Source organism: Hemiscyllium ocellatum, chromosome 18 (assembly GCF_020745735.1).
Source record: "Hemiscyllium ocellatum isolate sHemOce1 chromosome 18, sHemOce1.pat.X.cur, whole genome shotgun sequence".
NCBI classification, from domain to species: domain Eukaryota; kingdom Metazoa; phylum Chordata; class Chondrichthyes; order Orectolobiformes; family Hemiscylliidae; genus Hemiscyllium; species Hemiscyllium ocellatum.
This window is the reverse complement of record NC_083418.1, coordinates 3,898,790-3,912,775: the sequence shown is the minus strand read 5'-3', so window position 1 is coordinate 3,912,775 and position 13,986 is coordinate 3,898,790.

Below are 13,986 nucleotides of genomic sequence, written 5' to 3'. Positions count from 1 at the left end.
TTACCCCTTCTTGCCTAACTTAGAAGGACATATTTATTCATCACTCGCAACAACTGTTCCTTAAACAGTCTCCACGTGTCTATACTGCCTTCACCATGGAACAACTGCTCCCAGTCCATGCTTGCTAACTCATGACTAATCGCATCATAGTTTCCGCTTCCCCAATTAAATATCCTCCCATTTTGCCTAATCCTCTTCTTCTCCATAGCTATGTAGAATGTGAGGCAGTTGTGATCACTATCACCAAAATGCTCTCCCACACTTGCACGCCCTCACAGACTTAAGACACTCTGCACTCACTACACACACGCACACATACATTTCTCACCCTCACAAACACCAACCCAGGCAGACAGAGACACACAGACAGACAAAGACCCACATGCACACATATATTTTGTATTTGCAGGATTACATTGTACTTTGCTCAAAAACTGCATGCATTCATGCAGAACTCTGAGCTCAAAAACTGCATGAATTTATGTAAAACTCTGATCTCACTTTTTAGATTTGAATCAATCTAAACATCATGGCATAGACAGAGAACACGGGGGGCAACACCTTCAACATATTGTCTAGCTATCACCATTGCTAACAGCTAATCCGAGAATGCAACTTTAAACAAAAATATGTTATGATTTACACATGAAAGATTTGAAACAATCACTGTATTCCAACAGATGAAAGGCTTAACAGACAATCATTTTTTCAATGTATAATTTCAGTTACATCACACTGTAATTTTTTGCTATAAATTCTGTGTTAAGATTGAGCCCTCCACTACCACCTGATGAAAGAACGTGGCTCCAAAAGCTAATGTGCTTTCAATTAAACCTCTTGGACTATATCCTGGTGCTGTGTGATTTTTAACTTTGTACACCCCAGTCCAACACCAGCATCTCCAAATCACGAAATATCCTGGTTATACATATTTATATAAACAGCGAGCACAGTGTCAGTGCCCTAACCTGAGGAGACTCTAAATCTCCTGGTTACATGTATGTAACCAGGCAGCCCAGAGTCAGTGTCCTAAACTGAGGAGACCACAAATATCCTGGTTATATATATTTAACCAGCAGGCACAGAGTCAGTGCCCCAAACTGAGGAGACTCTAAATATCCTGGTTATCAAAAAACTGGAACCAGCCGACAGTCAGTGCCCTAAACTGAGGAGATTCTAAATCACCTGGTTGCATGTATATATTTATCCATCCAGCACATAGCCTGAGCCCTCAACTGAGGAGACTCTAAATCTTCTGATTATGCATACTTAATTAACCAGCACAGATTCAGTGCACATAAATGAGCAGCCACTAAATCTCCTGGTTATATATTATTTAATCAGCCAGAACAGAGTCAGTGTCCTAATCTGAGGAGACCTCTAAATCTCCTGGTTAGGTATATTAAAGCAGCCAGCACAGAGTCAGTGCCCTAAACTGAGTAGACTTTAAAACTCCTGGTTATATACATTTACAAAACCAGCCAGCACAGATTCAGTGCCCTTTAATGAGCAGGCTCTACATGTCCTGGTTATGTATATTTATCCAGCAAGCCCAGAGTCAGTGCCACATAGTGAGGAGACTCCAAATATCCTGGTTATAAAAATTTTAACCTGGAGCACAGAATCAGTCCCCTACACTATAAATCTATAAGACTATAAATCTCCTGGTTATATATATTTAACCTGAAAATGTGTTGCTGGAAAAGCGCAGCAGGTCAGGCAGCATCCAAGGAACAGGAAATTTGACGTTTCGGGCATAAGCCCTTCATCAGGAATCATTTTGGCTTATGCCCAAAACGTCGAATTTCCTGTATCTTGGATGCTGCCTGACCTGCTGCACTTTTCCAGCAAAACATTTTCAGCTCTGATCTCCAGCATCTGCAGACCTCACTTTCTCCTCCTATATATATTTAACCTGCAAACACAGAGTCAGTGTCCTACAATGTGCGGATTATAATTCATGTCTCCTGTTATGGACATTTGTTTACTGAGCCAGCACAGAATCAGTCTCTTGAACTGAGAAGAAACTAAATCTCCTGATTATTTATATTTATTTAACCAGCTAGCACAGTGTCAGTGTCCTGAATTGAGGAGACTCTAAATTTCCTGGTTATGTATATTTACCCAGCCAGCCAAGAGTCAGTGCCCCAACTGAGGTGACTCTGAATATCCTGGTTATAAACAATTTAACCAGCAAGCATAGAGTCAGTGCCCTGTAATGAGTAGTCTCTAAATCACCTGGTTATATATACTTATCTAATCAGCCAGCACAGAGTCAGTGCTCTAAACTGAGGAGACTCTAAATTTCCTAATTATATATTTAACATGGCACTGAGTCAATATCCTGCACTGAAGAGACTATAAATCTCCTGGTTATATATATTTAACCAGCCACACAGAGTCAGTGCCTTTAAATGAGACGACTCTAAATCTCCTGGTTATACATATTTTTTTAACCAGCCAGCATAGATTCAGTATCCTTTGATGAGCTGATTCTCAATCCCCTAGTTATATATGTTTATTTAACCAGCCAGCACAGAGTCAGTGCCCTAGACTGTGGAGATTTTAAATCTCCTGGATAGAAGTGTGTATTTTACCAGCCAGCACAGAGTCAGCGCCCTAAACTGAGGAGACTCTAAACCTTCTGGATATATACATTTATTTAATCAGCGTTTCCAGAGTCAGCGTCCAAAACTGAGGAGACCCTAAATACCCTGGTTATTTACATTTAACCAGAAAGCACCGATTCAGTGCCCTAACCTGAACAGACTCTAAATCTCCCCGTTATAGCTGTTTATTTAACCAGCCAGCCCAGAGACAGTGCCCCAAACTGCAGAGACTCTAAATATCCTGGTTATATAAATTTCACCAGCCACCACACATTCATTGCCTCAAAATGAGTAGACTCCATATTTCCTGCTTATGTATATGTATTTATTCATCCAGCACATCGTCTGAGCCCTAAACTGAGAAGACTCCAATTCTAGTAGTTATATAAATTTATTTAAGACGCCAGTGCCCTCAAAAGGGGAACGCTAAATTTCCTGGTTATACATATTTAAACAGACAGCTCAGAGTTAGTGCCCTTAACTGAGAAGAGTCTAAATCTCCTGGTTATACATATTTATTTAACGAGCCAGCATAGATTCAGTGCCCTATAATGAGCTGACTCTCAATATCCTGGTTATAAACATTTGTTTAATCAGACAGCACAGAGTCAGTGCTCTGAACTGAGGAGACTCTAAATCTCTTGGCTATATATATTTATTTAACCAGCCAGCATAGATTCAGTGCCCTATAATGAGCAGATTCTCAATGTCCTGGTTATAAATATTTATTTAACCAGCCGACACATTATCATTGCCCTGTCATGAGCAGACTCAAAATCTCCTGGTCATATACATTTATTTATTTATTTATTTGTTTATTTATTTATTAATTAAATAATTAATTATTTACTTATTTAACCAGCCAGCACAGAGTCAGTGCACTAAACTGTGGAGATTTTAAATCTTCTGGATATATATGTTTACTTAACCAGCCAGCACAGAGTCAGTTCCCTAAACTGAGGAGACTCTAATATTCCTGGCTATATCTGTTTAAACAGACAGCACTGATTCAGTGCCCTAAACTGAGAAGACTCTAATATTCCTGGTTTTTTAATATATATATATATATATATAAATTAATACAGCACAGAGTCACTGTCCTTCACTGAGGAGATTCTAAATCTCATGGTTTTATATATTTATTTAACCAGCCCGCACAGAGTCAGTGCCCTAAACTGTGGAGAGTTTAAATCTCCTGGACACATGTGTTTATTTAACCAGCCAGCACAGAGTCAGTGTCTTATGTGAGGAGTCTCGAAATCTCCTGTATCTTTATATTTAACCAGCCAGTACAGAGTCAGTCCCCTTAACTGAGGAGACTCTAAATCTCCTGATTATATATTTATTTAACCAGCCACCATAGAGATAGTGCCCTAAACTGAGGAGACTCTAAATATTGTGTTTACGTGCATTTTTCCAGCCAGCCTAGACTCAATGCCCCAAACTTAGGAGACTCTAAATATCCTGGATTAAAAATGGTAACCAAGCATCACTCAGTCAGCGCACTAAACTAAGGGCACTCTAAATACCTTGGTTATATATAATTAACCAGCTTGCACAGAGTCAGATTCCGAAACTGAAGAGACTCTAAATCTCCTGGTTATATATATTTAAACAGCAGGCACAAAATGAGTTCCCATAAGTGAGGAGACTGGTTATAATCTACTGGTTATATATATATATATATATATATTCAGCCAGCACAGAGTCAGTGCCCTATAATGAGCAGACTCGAAATCTCCTGGTTATATATACATATCATCCAGCATAGAATCAATGCACTAAAATGAGGACCCACTAAATCTCCTGGTCATATATATTTCAAAAGACAGCACAGACACAGAGCCCTAAACTGAGGAGACTCTAAATCTCCTAGTTATGTATATTTATTTAACCTGCCAGCACACAGTCAATGCTCTGTAATGAGAAGACTCTCAATCTCCTGGTTATATATTTATGTAACCAGCGAGCGCAATGTCAGTGCCCAAAACTGTGGATATTTTAAATCTCCTGGATATATATGTTTATTTAACCAGCGAGCACAATGTCAGTGCCCAAAACTGTGGAGATTTTAAATCTACTGGATATATATGTTTCTTCAACCAGCCAGCACAGAGTCAGTGCCTTACCAGAGGAGACTCTAAATCTCCTGGGTTTTGTTTTTGATATTTAACTGGCCAGCACTGAGTCAGTGCCCTTGACTGAGGAAACTCAAAAACTCCTGTTTATAGATATTTAAACACACAGCACAGAGTCAGTGCCCTTCACTGAGGAGACTCTAAATCTCCTGTTATATATACATATCATCCAGCATAGAATCAATGCACTAAAATGAGGAGACTCTAAACAAGAGTCTGTGCCCTAAACTGAGGAGACACTAAATCTCCTGGTTATATATATTTAAAAAGGCAGCAGAGAGACAGAGCCCTAAACTGAAGAGACTCTAAATCTCCAAGTTATGTATATTTATTTAACCAGCGAGCACAGTGCCCAAAACTATGGGGATTTTAAATATCCTGGATATATATGTTTATTTAACCAGGAGCACAGAGTCAATGCCTTATCTGAGGAGAATCTAAATCTCAGGTTATGTGCATTTATCCAGCCAGCCCAGAGTCAATGCCCCAAACTGAGGAGGCTCTAAGTCTCCTGGTGAGGTGCATCCATCCAACCAGCCCAGAGTCAATGCCCCAACTGAGGAGACTCTAAATATCCGGGATATAAAAATTCTAACCAGCCACCACACAGTCAGTGCCCTAAACTGAGGGATCTCTAAATCTCTCGGTTATATATAATTATCCAGCCAGCAGAGAGTCAGTTACGCTTAACTGAGGAGACTCAAAATCTCATGGCTATATTTATTTAAAAAGACACCGCAGAGTCTTTATGGGTGGCATGGTGGCACGGTGGCACAGTGGTTAGCACTGCTGTCTCAGCGCTAGAGATCTCGATTCAATTCCCGCCTCAGGGAACTATCTGTGTGGAGCTTGTACGTTCGCCCCGTGTCTGAATGGGTTTGCTCCGGTTTCGTCCCACAGTACAAAAATTGTGCAGGTTAGGTGAATTAGCCATGCTAAATTGCCCATACTGTTAGGTGAAGGGATAAATGTAGGGGAATGAGTCTGGGTGGGTTGCTGTATGAAGGATTTATGTGGACGTGTTGGGCCAAAGGGCCTGTTTCCACACTGTAAGTAAATAATCTAATCTTACAAAAAAATCAGTCCCCAAAACTGAGGAGACCTTAAATATCCTTTTTATATGTATTTCACCAGAAGCACAGAGCCAGTGGCCTAAACTGTAAATACTCTAAATCTCCTGGTTATATCTATTTATTTAACTAGCCAGCCCAGTGTCAGTGCCTTAGAGACTGAAGAGACACAAAATATTTTGGTTAAAAAGAAATTAATCTGACACAGTCAGTGCCTGAAAATTAGGAGACTGTAAGTCTCTTGGTTACAAACATGTATTTATCCGTCCAGCACATAGTCTGAGCCACAAATGAGGAGACTCGAAATCTCATAGTTTTATATATATACTTATTTAACCTGTCAGCCCACAGTCAGTGCCCTTAACTGAGGAGACTCTAAATCTCCTGATTATGTATATTTATTTAATCAGCCAGTACAGAGTCAGTGCCCTATAATGGAAAGATACTAAATCTCCTGGCTATATATATTTATTTATCCAGTGAGCATAGTGCCAGTGCCCAAAACTGTTGCGATTTTAAATCTTCTGCGTATATATGTTTATTTAGCTAGCCAGCAGAGTCAGTGCCTAAACTGTGGCGATTTTAAATCTCCTGGATATAAATGTTTATTTAATTGGCCAGCACACAGTCAGTGCCTTATCTGAGGAGACTCTAAATATTCTGGCTTTTTTATAGTTAACCAGCCAGCACAGAGTCAGTGCCCTAAATTGAGGAGACTCCATGTATCCTGCATATATACAAGTATTTATACATCCAGCACATAGTCTGAGCCCTAAACTGAACAGACCCAAAGTCACCTGGTTTTTATCTGTTTATTTAACCAACCAGCACAGAGTTGGTACCCTAAAATGAGGAGACTAAATCCCCTGGTTATATATATTTTAGGGCACAGAGTCAATGCCCTAAACTGAACAGACTCTAAATATCCTGGTCATGTGTATTCATCCAGCAAGACCATCCAGCACAGAGTCAATGTCCTGAACTGAGGAGATTCTAAGTTTCCTGGCTATATAATTAAACAGACAGCACAGAATCAGTGCCTTATAATGAGCAAACTCTAAATGTCCTGGTTACATACATTTATTTAATCAGCCAGCACAGAGTCAGTGCCCAAAACTGAGGAGACCTTAAATATCCGGTTTATATATATTTCACTAGAAGGCAAAGAGTCAGTACGCTAAACTAAAAAAAACCTCTAAATCTCCTGGTTATATCTGTTTATTTAACCAGCCAGACCAGAGTCAGTGCTCCAAACTGAGGAAACGCTTTCATGGTGATAAATATTTTAACCAGCCACCACACAGTCAGTGCCTGAAAATGAGGAGACAATGGAACTCCTGATTATATACATGTAGATATGCATCCAGTGCATAGCCTGAGCCCCAAACTGAGGAGACTCGAAGATTCGAAATCTCATAGTTTTATTTATATATATATATATTTAACCCGACAGAGCACAGTCAGTGCCCTCGACTGATGAGATCCTAAATCTCCTGGTTATATATACTAAAACAGCAGGCACAGAGTTTATGCCCTTCACTGAGGGGACTTTCAACTTCCTGGTTATATATGTTTATTTAACCAGCCAGATCAGAGTCAGTGCCTTATAACAAGCAGACTCTGAATCTCCTGGTCATATACATTCATTTAATCAACCAGCATAGAATCAGTGCCCTAAAATGAGGAGACTAAATCTCCTGGTTATATATATTTAACTCGCCAGCACAGAGTCAATGCCCTATAATTAGACGACTCTAAACCTCCTGGTTATACATATTTATTTGAACAGTGAGCACAATGTCAGTGTCAAAAATTGTGAAGATTTTAAATCTCCTGGATATATATGTTTATTTAACTAGTCAGCACAGTGTCAGTGTCCTATAATACAAAGACTTTGAATCTCCTGGTTGCATGTATTTATTTAACCAGCCAGCACAGAGTCAGTGCCTTATCTGAGGAGACTCTCAATCGCCTGTTTTTTAAAAATATTTAACTGGCCAGCACAGAGTCAGTGCCCAAAACTGAGGAGACTCTAAATATCCTGTTCATGTGTATTCATCCAGCCAGCCCAGAGTTAATGCCCCAAACTGAGGAGTCTCTAAGTTTCCTAATTATATATATTTAAAACAGACAGCACAGAGTCAGTGCCCTTAACTGAGGAGACTCTAAATCTCCTGGTTTTGTATATATGTACTTAATCAGCTAGCACAGGATCAGTGGCCTATAATGAGCAGACTCGAAATGTCCTGGTTACATACATATATTTAATCAGACAGCACAGAGTCACTGCCCTAACCTGAGGAAATACTAAATCTTCTAGTTAAATATGCATATATATTTAACAAGCCAGCAGAAAGTTGTTGCTCTAAACTGAGGAGACCCTAATTCTTCTGGTTATATATATTTATTTAACCAGCCAGCACAGAGACAGTGCTCCAAACTGAGGAAATACTAAATACTAAATACTATGGTTATAAAAATGTTAACCTGCCACCACACAACCAGTGCCTGGAAATATGGATACTCTAAATTCCCTAGTTATATACATGTATTTATCCATCAAGCACATAGACTGATCCCCAAACTGAGGAAACTCAAAATCTCAATTTCAATATATTTATTTTTCTCACCAGTCCATAGTCAGCGCCCTAGACTGATGAGACTCTAAGTTTCCTGGTTTTATATATTAATACAGCAGGCAAAGAGTTAATGCCCTTCACTGAGGAGACTTTCAATCTCCTGGTTATATATGTTTATGTAACCAGACAGAGTCTGTGTCCTATAATGAGCAGACTCTAAATCTCCTGGTCATATATATATTCATTTAATCAGCAAGCAGAGAATTAGTGCCCTAAAATGAGGAGATTTCGTGCCTCCTGCATATATACAAGTATTTATCTATCCAGCACATAGTCTGAGCCCGAAACTGAACAGACTCTAAATCACCTGTCTTTATCTGTTTATTTAACCAGCCAGCACAGAGTCAGTGCCAAACCTGAGGAAAGGCTAGATATTTTGGTTATAAACATTTTAACTAGCCACGACACAGTCAGTGCCTGAAAATGAGGAGACTATAAATCTCCTGGTTATATACATATATTTATCCATCCAGCACATAGTCTGAGCCCCAACTCGAGGAGACTCAAAATCTCCTAGTTATATATATTTATTTAACCCGACAGCCCATCGTCAGTGCCCATAACTGAGGAGACTCTAAATCTCCTGATTATATGTATTAAAACAGGAGGCACAGAGTCAGTGCCCTTTACTGAAGAGAAACTAAATCTCCTGGTTATATACACTTTTTAAATCAGCCAGCATACAATCAGTGCCCTAAAATGAGGAGACTACATCTCGTGATTATATATATTTAACCAGCCAGTACAGAGTCAGTGCTCTGAACTGAGGAGATACTAAATCTCCTGATTATATATGTTTATTTAATCAGCCAGCACAGACTCTGTGCCCAAAACTGAGAAGACTCTAAATTTCCTGGTTATATCTATTTAAATGGGCAGCACTGAATCAGTGCCCTAAACTCAGTAAACTCTAATATTCCTGGTTAGATATACTTAACCAGACAGCACAGAGTAGTTCTCTTCACTGAGGAGACTCTAAATCTCCTGGTTATATATATTTATTTAAACAGCCCGCACAGAGTCAGTTCCTTAAACTGTGTAGATTTTAAATCTCCTGAATAGATATGTTTATTTTACTTACCAGCACAGTCAAGCCTTATCTGAGGAGAATCTAAATCTCCTGTTTTCTTCATATTTAACCAGCCAGCACAGTCAGTTCCCTAAACTGAGGAGACTCCATGTCTCCTGCACATATATAAGTATTTACCCATCCAGCACACAGTCTAAGCCCCAAACTGAGGAGACACTAAATCTCCTGATTATGTATATTTATTTAACCAGCCACCACAAAGATAGTACCCTAAACTGAGGAGACTCTAAATCTCCGGGTTATGTGCTTTTATCCAGACAGCCCAGACTCAATGTCCCAAACTGAGGAGACTCTTACTCTCCTGGATATAAAAATTGTAACCAGCCACCTCACAGTCAGTGCCCTAAACTGAGGGAACTCTAAATCTCTTGGTTATATATAATTAACCAGTCAGCACAGAGTCAATGCCTTAACTGAGGAGACTCTCAATCTCCTGGTTATAGAAATTTAAACGGAAAACATAGAGTCTGCGCAATAAACTGAGGATACTCTAAATTTCCTGTTATATTCATTCAAATAGACAGCACAGAGTCAATGCCCCAAACAGAGCAGACTCTAACTCTCCTGGTTATACGTATGTATGTATTTAACCAGACAGCACAGAGTTAGCGCCCTTTACTGAGCAGACTCTAAATGTCTTGATTACATATATTATTTAACTAGCCAACACAGAGTCAGTGCCCTAAAATGAGACAACTAAATCTCATGTTTCTATATATTTAACCAGCCAGCACAGAGTCAGTGACCTAAGCTGAGGAGACTCTAAATCTCCAGGAAGTTTGGATTTAAGAGTGAGGCTTTAGTTCAGGTGCCTTTGATAAAGAGGTTGAGTGAAGCGATTATGCCACAGTTGAAGAGGGTGAAGACATGACTGCCAAGCTGATCCAGTGTGCTACGTGCTTGATGTGGGAGGGCAACGACTCAGGTGTGTCTGGCTCGTATAAGTGTGGAAAGTGTGTGCACGTTCAGCTACTGACAGAGCATATTGCAGCACTGATGAAAGAACTCGAGAACCTTAGGCTTATCCGAGAGAACGAGATCTTTCTGGACAAGACCTTCAGCGAGGTTATTACACCAATCACACCAGAAGAGAGCAGAAGAGAGCAGACGATGAGGAAGGCAGAGAGGAGACCGGTGCAAGAGACCCCGGGACAAGTACCAGTCAGGAACAAGTCGAATCTTTTGGAAACAGTATAGACAGATGACACTGCCAGTCCGTGAGGCAGCCAGGTCTGTAAATCAAAAGTTGGCACAGAGGCAGAGCTGAAGTGTCGGACATCGCACAGAACCGTGGTAATAGGGGACTCCATAGTGAAAGGTACTGACCGGGATTTTGTGGCAGCAGGCGAGACTTAAGGATGGAGTGTTGCCTTCCTGGTGCCAGGGTTATAGACATCACAGACAGGTTGCAGCAAATTCTCAAGCACGAAGGTGAAGAGCCAGAGGTGGTGATACATGTCGGTACAAATGATGTCGGGAAGAAGAGGAGGAACATACTACAGCTGGACTTCGAAGAACTAGGAAGAAGGCTGAAAAGCAGGACGTCCGAGGTTGTTATCTCCAGTTTGCTTCCAGTTCCTCGCGCTGGTGAGGCCAGAAACAGGGAGATAATGCACTTGAACGTGTTGCTGGGGAACTGGTGCAGGAAGCAAGGATTTAAATTCTTGGGGTATGTTTTGTGGTAAGCATAAATTCTACAAGAGAGACGGTTTGCACCTTAATAGGTTAGGGACCAGCATTCTGGCTGGAAGGTTTCTTACGGCAACACAGCTACGTTTAAAGTAAGTAGAGGGGTGAGGGGACAAACTGGATGTTTAAGAATGAATTGAAGGGAAAGTTAGAACAAGAGAAGTCAAGAAAGACAACTGCATCAATGAGGCAGAAAACTCAGAAAGGGATCATGCTGTAAGATTGAGTGAAATAGGAGTTGATGGGAAGGGTGAGGGAAGTAACAAATTAAAAATACTTTACATGAATGCACGAAGCATTAGAAATAAGATGGATGAGCTTTAGGCTCTTTTGGAGATTGGCAGATACGATATTGTGGGGATAACTGAGACGTTGGTTCAAGTGGACAGGGCCTGGGAAATTAATATTCAAGGCTACACGTTCTATCGTAAGGACAGACTGACGGATAGAGGGGGTGGGGTGGCCTTGTTGGTAAGGAATGATATTCAGTCCCTTACGCAGGGGGACCAAGAATCAGGGGATGTAGAGTCAGTTTGGATAGAGCTGAGAAATTATAAGGGTAAAAAGACCCTATTGGGAGTCATCTACAGGCCCCCAAACAGTAGTCTGGATGACGGATGTAAGTTGAATCAGGAGCTGAATTTGGCCAGTCGCAAATATGTTACTACAGTTGTTATGGGGGATTTCAGCATGCAGGTAGACTTGGAGAATCAGGATGGTATTGGACCTCAAGAAAGAGACTTTGTGAAGTGCCAAAGAGATGAATTCTTAGAACAGCTGGTGCTGGAGCCGACTAGGGAGAAGGCAATTCTGGATCTGGTACTGTGCAACGAACAGAATTGGTCAGGGATCTCAAAGTGAAGGAGCCATTGTGGAGTAGTGACTATAATACAACAAGTTATGATCTGCAACTTGAGAGGGAGAGGGTACAGTGGGAAGTGACAATAATTCTGTTGAATAAAGGGAACTAAGAAGCTATGAGGGAGGAGCAGGCCAAAGTTCAATTGTGCAATACCTGAGGAGACATGGCAGTGGAGGAACAATGGCGGATGTTTCTGCATTTAATGCAGAAGTTGTATGATCAGTTCATTCCAAAAAGGAAGAAATATCCTAAGAAGAGGAATGGGTGGCCGTGGCTGACAAGGGAAGTTAAGAAACATATAAAGTTAGAAGAGAAGAAAGTATAACATGGCAAAGATAAGTAGGAAAACGGAGGACTGGGAAGCTTTTAAAGAACAACAGAGGATTTCTAAGAAGGAAATAAGCAGAGACAAAATAAGGTACGAAGGTAAACTGGCCAATAATATGAAGGAGAATAGTCAGAGCTTTTTTAGATATCTGAAAGGCAAAAATATCGTTAAGACTAAAATTGGGCCCTTGAAGACAGAAACAGGGGAATATATTATGGGGAACAAAGAAATGGCAGAAGAATTGAATTGGTACTTAATATCTGTGTTCACTGTGGAAGACACAAGCAATCTCCCTGAGGTAACAGTGGCTGAAGGACTGGAAAATAAGGGAATTCATATGGGCCAGGATTTGGTGTTGGAGAGACTATTAGGTCTGAAGGTTGATAAGTCCTCGGGGCCTGATGGTCTAACATCCCAGGGTACTGAAGGAGATGGCTCGAGAAATCATGAATGCGTTGGTGATTATTTTCCAGAGTTCGATAGATTTGGGATCAGTTCCTGCGGATTGGAGGGTGGCTAATGTTGTCCCATTTTTTAAGAAAGGTGGGAGAGAGAAAGCAGGAAACTATAGACCAGTTTGGCTGACCTCAGTGTTGGGAAAGATGCTGGAGTCTATTATAAAGGATGAATTACGGCACATCTGGATAGTAATAACAGGATAGGTAGAGTCAGCATGGATTTATGAAGGGGAAATCATGCTTGACTAAGATTCTGGAATTTTTTGAGAATGTAACTCTGAAGATGGACGAAGGAGATCCAGTAGATGGAATGTACCTGACATTTCAGAAAGCTTTTGATAAAGTCGCACCAGGTGGTTAGTGAGCAAAATTAGGGTACATAGTATTGGGGGCAAAGTACTAACTTGGATTGAAAATTTGTTGTCTAATAGCAAACAAAGAGTAGTGATAAACGGCACAATTTCGGAATGGCAGGCAGTGGGGTACCGCAGGAATCAGTACTGGGACCGCAGCGTTTTACAATATATGTTAATGATATAGAAGATGGTATTAGCAATAACATTAGCAAATTTGCTGATGGTACTAAGCAGAGTGGCAGGGTGAAATGTGATGAGGATGTACAGAGATTGCAGGATGACCTGGACAAGTTAGGTGAGTGGTCAGATGCATGGCAGATGCAGTTGAATGTGGATAAATGTATGATTATCCACTTTGGTGGCAAGAACAGGAAGGCCAATTACTACCTAAATGGAATCAATTTAGGTAAAGGGGCAGTACAGAGAGATTTGGCTGTTCTTGTATACCAGTCAATGAAGGTAAGCATGCAGGTACAGCAGGTAGTGAAGAAGGCTAATAGCATGCTGGCCTTCATAACAAGAGGGATTGAGTATAGAAGCAAAGAGGTTCTTCTGCAGCTGTGCAGGGCCGTGGTGAGACCACACCTGTAGTACTGTGTGCAGTTCTGGTCTCCAAATTTGAGGAAAGCCATTCTGGCTATTGAGGGAGTGCAGCGTAGGTTCACGAGGTCAATTCCTGGAATGGCGGAATTACCTTACCCTGAAAGTTCTGGAGCGACTGGGCTTGTATAGCCTTGAGTTTAGAAT